The following is a 7,777-nucleotide window of genomic DNA, read 5'->3' as shown; positions in this document are numbered from 1 at the left end:
AAATGGAATCGCCGCTCGATGTGCTTGGACTTCTGGTGAGACCTTGGCTCCTTAGCTAGGGCTATGGCGCCATTATTGTCATAGTAAAGAGGTATGGCATCCGATGACATCACTTCAAGCTCTGCGGCAAACTTCTTGTACTAGAATACATCCTTTGCAGCTTTCGATGCAGCAATGTACTCTGCCTCCATGGTGGAATCAGCAATCACCATCTGCTTGGAAATCTTCCAGCTAAGTACACCACCATTGCAAATGAACAGACTCCCAGATGTCGACTTTCGATCATCTATATCAGACATAAAGTCTGAATCTGTATATCTCTGAATCTGGAGTTCCCCATTCCCAAAGATTAGAAACATATCCTTAGTCTTTCTCAAGTACTTAAGGATACATTTCATAGAAGTCTAGTGCTCTTCACCTGGATTCGACTGATATCTGCTTGTGACACTCACAGCATAGGCTATATCAGGTCGTGTACATAGCATGGCATACATGAGGCTCCCTATTGCCGAAGCATAAGGGTTCTTGCTCATGCGTTCAATCTCCTCAGGTCTGCTAGGGCACATCTTCTTGGAGAGATGAATGCCATGTCAAAAAGGTAATACACCTCTTTTGGAGTTTTTCATGCTAAACCTTTTTAGCACCTCCTCTATGTATATCTTCTGTGAAAGTCCGAGCATCCTATTTGGTCTATCTCTATAGACCTTAATACCCAGTATAAAGGATGCCTCTCCTAGATCTTTCACAGAGAACTCCTTAGACAACCATACTTTGACTGAGGTCAACATGGGAATGTCATTCCCAATTAGGAGGATGTCATCTACGTACAATACGAGGAGGATAACTGCACTCCCACTGACCTTTTTAAACACACATGGTTTCTCCTCGTTCTTGATGAAATCAAATATTTTGATCACATCATTGAAATGAGTATTCCAGCTCCAGGATGCTTGCTTAAGTCCATAAATGGACCTTTGCAGCTTGCAGATCCTGTGATCATCATCACTGGATGTGAAACTAATTGGTTATTTTATATAAATATCTTTCTCAAGATGTCTATTTAAGAACGTCATTTTCACATCCATCTGCCATATTTCATAATCAAAATAGACTGCAACAGCAAGCAATGTGCGGATGAATTTTAGCATGGCTACGGATGAGAAGGTATCCTGATAGTCAATGCCTTCGTGCTGACTATAATCTTTCGCTACGAGCCTAGCCTTGAATGTCTCCACATTCCCATCTGCACCTATCTTTCTCTTGAAGATCCATTTACACCCAATAGGTACAATACCTTCAGGTGGATCTACCAAGGTCCAGACTTGGTTTGAATGCATCGAGTCAATTTCTGATCTCATTGCCTCTAACCATTTCTCGGAGTCTATATCTGATATCGCCTCATCATAGGTCTTGGGATCATCACCATGAACTCCATTTTTTATGAGGAACATTTCCTTTATATCCTCTTGTATAGTATTTAAGTACCTTTCAGGAGGACGAAAAACCCTAGTCGATCTATGAGGTGGAAGAGATTGTGTTAGGACTGATTCTAATTGATTCGGTTCCTCAGGTTCTTTAGCTCATTGCTCTTGGGAGACATTCTCCTTGAGCTTAATTATTCTTCCAATGCCACCATCTTGAATAAACTATTTTTCAAGAAAAATAGCATTTCGACTCACAATCATATTGTAGTCTTTCGAAATATAAAAATAGTATCCTAATGACTCTTTAGAATATTCTATGAATCGAGCTCTAAAAGATCTAAACTCTAACTTGTCCGTCTGCTGTCTCTTGACATGAGTCGGACAACCCCAAATTCTGAGATGATTCAGACTTGGCTTCTTACCATGCCATATCTCATACGGTGTGGTAGGAACGATTTTAGAGGAAATCCTATTCAATACATAAATTGCTGTCATGAGATAATGTCTCCAAAAAAATTTAGGAAGGTCCGTGAAGCTCATCATAGAACGGACCATATCTAATAGGGTCCGATTTCTCCATTCTAAAATCCTATTAAGTTGAGGTGTTCCAAGTGGAGTCCATTGAGAGACTATACCATTGTCCTTAAGATAGTCTAGGAACTCCCGACTAAGGTATTCACCTTCTCAATCTGATCGAAGAACCTTAATGGGCTTTTCTATTTATTTTTCTACCTCATGTCTGAATTTTTTAAATCTTTCAAAAGCTTCAATGTTGTGTTTTATTAAAAATACATATCCGTACCTAGATATATCATCGGTAAAGATAATGAAGTAGATATAATTGCCTCTAGCCGGCACATCAAATGGGCCGCACACATCTGTATGTACTAGGATAAGTAGGTCTGTGACCCTTTTCCCATGTCCCACAAAAGGGAGCTTGATCATTTTGCCTTGAAGGCATGATTCACAAACTGGATATGACTTGAAAGTCAACAGACTCAATAGCCCAGATTTCTCCAATTTGTTAACCCTGTCTTCCGCTATATGACCTAGCCTTAGGTGCCACAGATACCTATTATTTAGACTATCTCTAGACCTTTTAATTCCTATGGCATTCATATTTTGCTCGATATTAAATACAGATACATCAATATATAGCTGATAGAGACTGTTAATAAGAAAACCATCTGTAACTTTATTATTTTTATAAAATATGTTACAATGGTCCTTATGAAAGCTAATCACATAGCCTTCTTGTGCTAAATATAAAACAAAAATCAAATTTCTGCTTGCTGCAGGCACATAATAACAATCTCTAAGAAATAAATCTAATCCTAATGGTAATCGCAGAGGGTAGGTTTCCACGACCACAGTAGCAACTCTTGCTCCATTCTCGATGCGTAGGATCATCTCCTCATCCCTCAGCCTCCTGCTCTCCTCAAGATCCTGCATAGAAGTGCACAAATGAGCACTAGAACCAGAGTCAAGCATCCAACTGGATGCAGAAGAAACCGTAAGGTTAGATTCTAAAATGAACATACCTCCAAAAGGACCATCCTTCTTGTTCTTCAGGGTGGCCAGGTATTGAGGACAGTTCCACTTCCAATGGCCGTCTGATTGGCAGTGAAAATATTTTTTCTTATCAGCAGCCTTCTTCTTCGATTCTGTCTTCTTCTTCTTGCCATCCATCTTCTGCTTCTTCGCAGACTTTTTTTCTTTCCAAAAGACTTTCTCTTGGAAGAAGTCCACTCCATAGTAAGAACTGAGCCTTTTGAAACCTTCATAGAAAGCTCAACCGTAACCAGCATGTTCATTAACTCGACCAAGGTACACTGCATCTTATACATATGGAAGTTCATGATGAACTAACCATATGCATCAGACAAGGACTGAAAGATCACATCAATCTAAAAATCCTTGTCTAAGATGATACCGAGCTTCTCAAGCTCCTCAAGATCTTTGATCATTGTCAAACAATGATCTTGGACTGACTACCCATCATGCATTTTTGCCTTAAAAAGTCTTTGACAGACTTGATACTTGACCGCGCGACTCTGTTCACCAAACAACTCTTGTAGGTGAGCCAACATTTGATGGGTAGTCAAAATGTTCTCATGTTGGTGCTGCAAGTCATCAGACATTGCATCCAACATGTAGTACCTTGCTTCGTTATCATCATCCATCCACCTTTCTAGAGATGCTCTCTGTTCAGCAGTCGGACGTGCTGGCATGGCAGGTGGGTCCCGATCCAAGACATGAGTCAATTTTTTAGAACCCAGAATAATTCTGTAGTTCCTCAACCAGTCCTTGAAATTGGATCCAGTCAATCTGTGGGTGTCTAATATTTTGATCAGGGGATTTGAGGCAGACATGTTTCCTGTAGAGAGTCAAAAGTTTCTAGTTAGATTTTGTAATCAGACTTAACCAATTTGTTTAGGAGTTTTATTTTTTAACAAATTAGGCTCCCACTATTTTCTCAGATCCCTACACTCCCTTGGTAGAGATGTGAAAATCTCTGTGATCAGTGATTTCTAGTGGGTGGTGCTGTCCCACCAACTGGCTCATCACCTCACCTAACAGTTATTGGTGATGGGTCAATCGATGAGTGGATAACTCTTGTCCAATGATTCTCTAATTATGGTGCACCTAAAACTTGATCTCTAGTTCATGAAGTTCACCATGTCTGGAATATTGCTCTAATCCTTAGTTAAGTCAGACCCACCATTTGCACGAACTAGATTCCTGATTGGGTCCCTCACCGTATCCAAAATATTGAGCCCAACCCATCCTCTAATTCGTAGCATCCAATGCCTAATGGACATGGTTGCATCTTTTAAGGGCAACTGAGCCACTGTAACCAGTCGAGAACAATCAACTCTGAAAAGGGCCCGCACATCCACAATGGTGGAAGACCTAGACTTAATATTTTTTTTAGAAAGATTTGATTTAGATCTCATTAAACTTGACTTGACATAGTCATAACAATTATGACTAACCCAGTGGCATGGGTTAGCTCGAATTATTAGCCACCTCTAATTAGAATTGGTTCAACACATATGGCCAGATAAGTGAGATCGATGGAAGGGATATGCAATTAACTCGACAAGAACGCATTCGAGTCGAGTAGCTTCTAATTAAAAACCAGTCGGTCGCATCTGCCCAACTTATCTCAAACACCAAATTGTCGAACCAGAACCAATTGGGTTAGCCTACAATCTAGACTCTAACCACTGAGTCAAATTAGGTCTTAACTTGATCGAGTCACATCTAAATGTGATTCGACCTTGATCCAGACTTAATCCTATTAGGCTGGTCAATTATTAGCTTTCATGATCCCACCTAACCAACTCTTGATTTGGTTTGATCAATCGCTAGACCTAATTGAGCTACCCAAGCCCGAACCCAATTTTATAAAAATATCTTAGATTTGAAATTCTTAATTTTAGACCAAATTGATTTCATAAACTTAATTCATTAATTAAGTTTGGGTTCATAAACAAAATATGTAAAATAAATCTTAGGATTTCAGGATCTAGGATTTTGCAGAAAAGTAAGTTTTGATTTCTGATTAAGGATGAACGCGTGGCACCCCTACACATCATAAGAACATCCCATTGAATGGGAAGAGAGGGTCTTAAAATCCTACTTCGTTCTTATGATCGGACGGTCATGAGGAACACCTTAATCAGAAATATAAATTTAACTACAAAACTAGTTAGATCTAAATTTACATATCTCATATACAATTTAAGATCTAACTAATTCATGCTTTGCATACATCTCATGTATCAAAAATTGATCTAATTAACATGCTTTCAGATCTGATACATCACATGTAATATCTAAAAAATAAGATTTAAATTGAACTATTCAAAATTAAATCTATTCTAGACAAGTTACTGGAATAATTCTACAACTAGTCTAGGCATACAACAGATCAATTTTATGAAAAAATTAAAATTTTATTTTTTATTTTTTGATCTGATTATTATAATATTAAAAAAATAAAAAATAAATTAGATTTAATTCATATTTTAATCTCATTAAAACATAAAACTTAAGACTGTTCATGGATTCAACTAATCCTAGTCTAGTCATGCATCTCATGCATGTTAGATCTTCTTAGATTTAATTTTAAATATTTTAATTTTAAATTTTATCATATATGATATGATATCTAAAATCTTTTAAATATTAGATAAATAAATATAAAAAATTAGATCTAAATTAAATCTAAAATAGAGCTAAAAACCTGACTCTGATACTAGTTGAAGAAAAAATCACCTTTTTTCTTTGTAGGATCTTTCAGATTTCATCAAATCTAGGGTGGAATAATTTAAAAAATTTATTTTATACTATTTTAGATCTAATATTTGTTAGATCTAATTTTATTATCTAATATTTAAAATCTAAAATTAAATCTAAAAGTATGAGAAGTATAGACATACCTCAAGGGTAATGTAATTACCCTATAGATGATCTCTGCATAGCCCGAGGTTCTGATGTAGCCATGAAAGTGCCTAACCTCTATCGATATCCACTTAGGTAAGATCTAGAATATCTTCTCCTCATGAATCTATGCTCCAAAAATTAGATCTCTATCTGATTTGGAAGTGCTTCAGAACTCCTTCTGAAGTTGGAGCAGCAGCCTGTCGAAGATGTCCTGCAGCCTTCTGTTCCAGGCATCACCATGCCTCTTTCTTGCACCAGATGAACGTCCAACTCTTTAGACATGAAGAGGGGAGATAGGTGAGTAGGAAGGATATGGAGAAGAAGGGAGGGGGTGGCAGCTTTGATGGTTTTTCACAAAAACTTAAAACCCTAGGCGCAGGCAGGGTTTATATAGACCCTGCTGCGCTGCGCAGTGCCACATCATTCGACCAATCAAAAAATTCTTATTAATTCTGGAAAAATTTTGATTGGTGGAGTGATATCATCTGATCATATCAGATAAGAACCCCACCCTCTCTTCTATGTTGGTGCCAACTTTGGATAAGCACAAGCAAGGGTTGGCACCAAAGAGTCCATGTTAATTAGGACTCTTCATCCTTATCCATTTGGGGCGCCCACTTTAATCTAATTGGGCTCACGCCATAATCTGATTATGGCACCCAATTCAATGTAGTTTTGGCATGTGGACACTCTACAAAAATCCTCCAATGAGCTCTCTTCAGTTTAAGACCCATATGTCAACATTTGACAGATGTCCTAAAATAAAATTGGTAGGTGACAGAAATTAGCAGGTGCTTGTCTTAATTTCATCTCATGAATTAAGACAAGCCTTTTCTAAGCTAGATAAGCTTTATTTAGACTGAGAAAAACCTTTCCAAAGTTTTCTAGATGAGTCAAATAACATTTGGCTTAGTAGAGATAGAAAAGATTACACGAAGAGAAAGTTAGGCTCAATCGTGTGCTAGCACGATTTCCTTGAACCTAATTGGATCTTATCCAAATCAATTGGGTTAGCCTAATTGATGACATCTAGATCCTAATCCTTATTTGTGTGACCCAGTTAGGTTCAATTCTGTATGGTATTAAGACATGTCATGATCTCATCATTGAAACTCCTTTCGATGGACCAGAACTCTTCTGATTAAGACAATTAGAATGATCGATCATCAAGATCATTCTAATTACTCTCAAAATCCACCAGTGACACCTAGCAGTATATGGTGGTAACCCATTAGAACTGAAGATGAACCTCTCGGTGCAGCTACCTGTGTGATTGAGTTCCTCTATCATGAGTCCCGACTGAATTAGGGTTAAGGTGAACTCGTCAAACCCAACATCAGTCATATGAATCAATCGATCGATCCGAGTCTGATGTGAAATTCCAATGAAAAACTCTTTTTTCATTATTTCACTCTGCCATGGCATGGGCTTAAGGACTCGATCTTTCGATCATCATAGGACTACTCCTCTCATCTATCGAGGTTGATAGATCCTATCTTGGTGCGACCTAGTTTCAACAATGAATATCCTACAGCCAACATACATCTCAGGGTTCTGAATGACTAGGAGATCGAGTTATAGTGTAGTCAAACTATAACACACTCAAGGTGAACTGTCGATGCACCTCAGGTCAAAGAACTAGACATACAACTGCAGCATCGAGCTAGTCATCGACGAGAAGGTAGACTTCCTTATGACTGCTCGATATGGTCATGCTCAGTACTCTCATTCTCAATGAATATCTGTACTCTCGCTCTGATGTCTCCACACCGTAGACTCAAGACACATCTACCCTAAGAAAGCGATGTACACCAACCTTCCGGATCAATCACCATCCTCGTGATGATCCTATGGTCAGGAGCTGTTTATGAGTTAGTTATGTAAATTCATGCCTTAAATTT

This window comes from Elaeis guineensis, chromosome 15, assembly GCF_000442705.2.
Source record: "Elaeis guineensis isolate ETL-2024a chromosome 15, EG11, whole genome shotgun sequence".
Classification (NCBI taxonomy): domain Eukaryota; kingdom Viridiplantae; phylum Streptophyta; class Magnoliopsida; order Arecales; family Arecaceae; genus Elaeis; species Elaeis guineensis.
The sequence above is the reverse complement of the archived record's forward strand: the minus strand, read 5'-3'. Positions refer to the sequence as shown.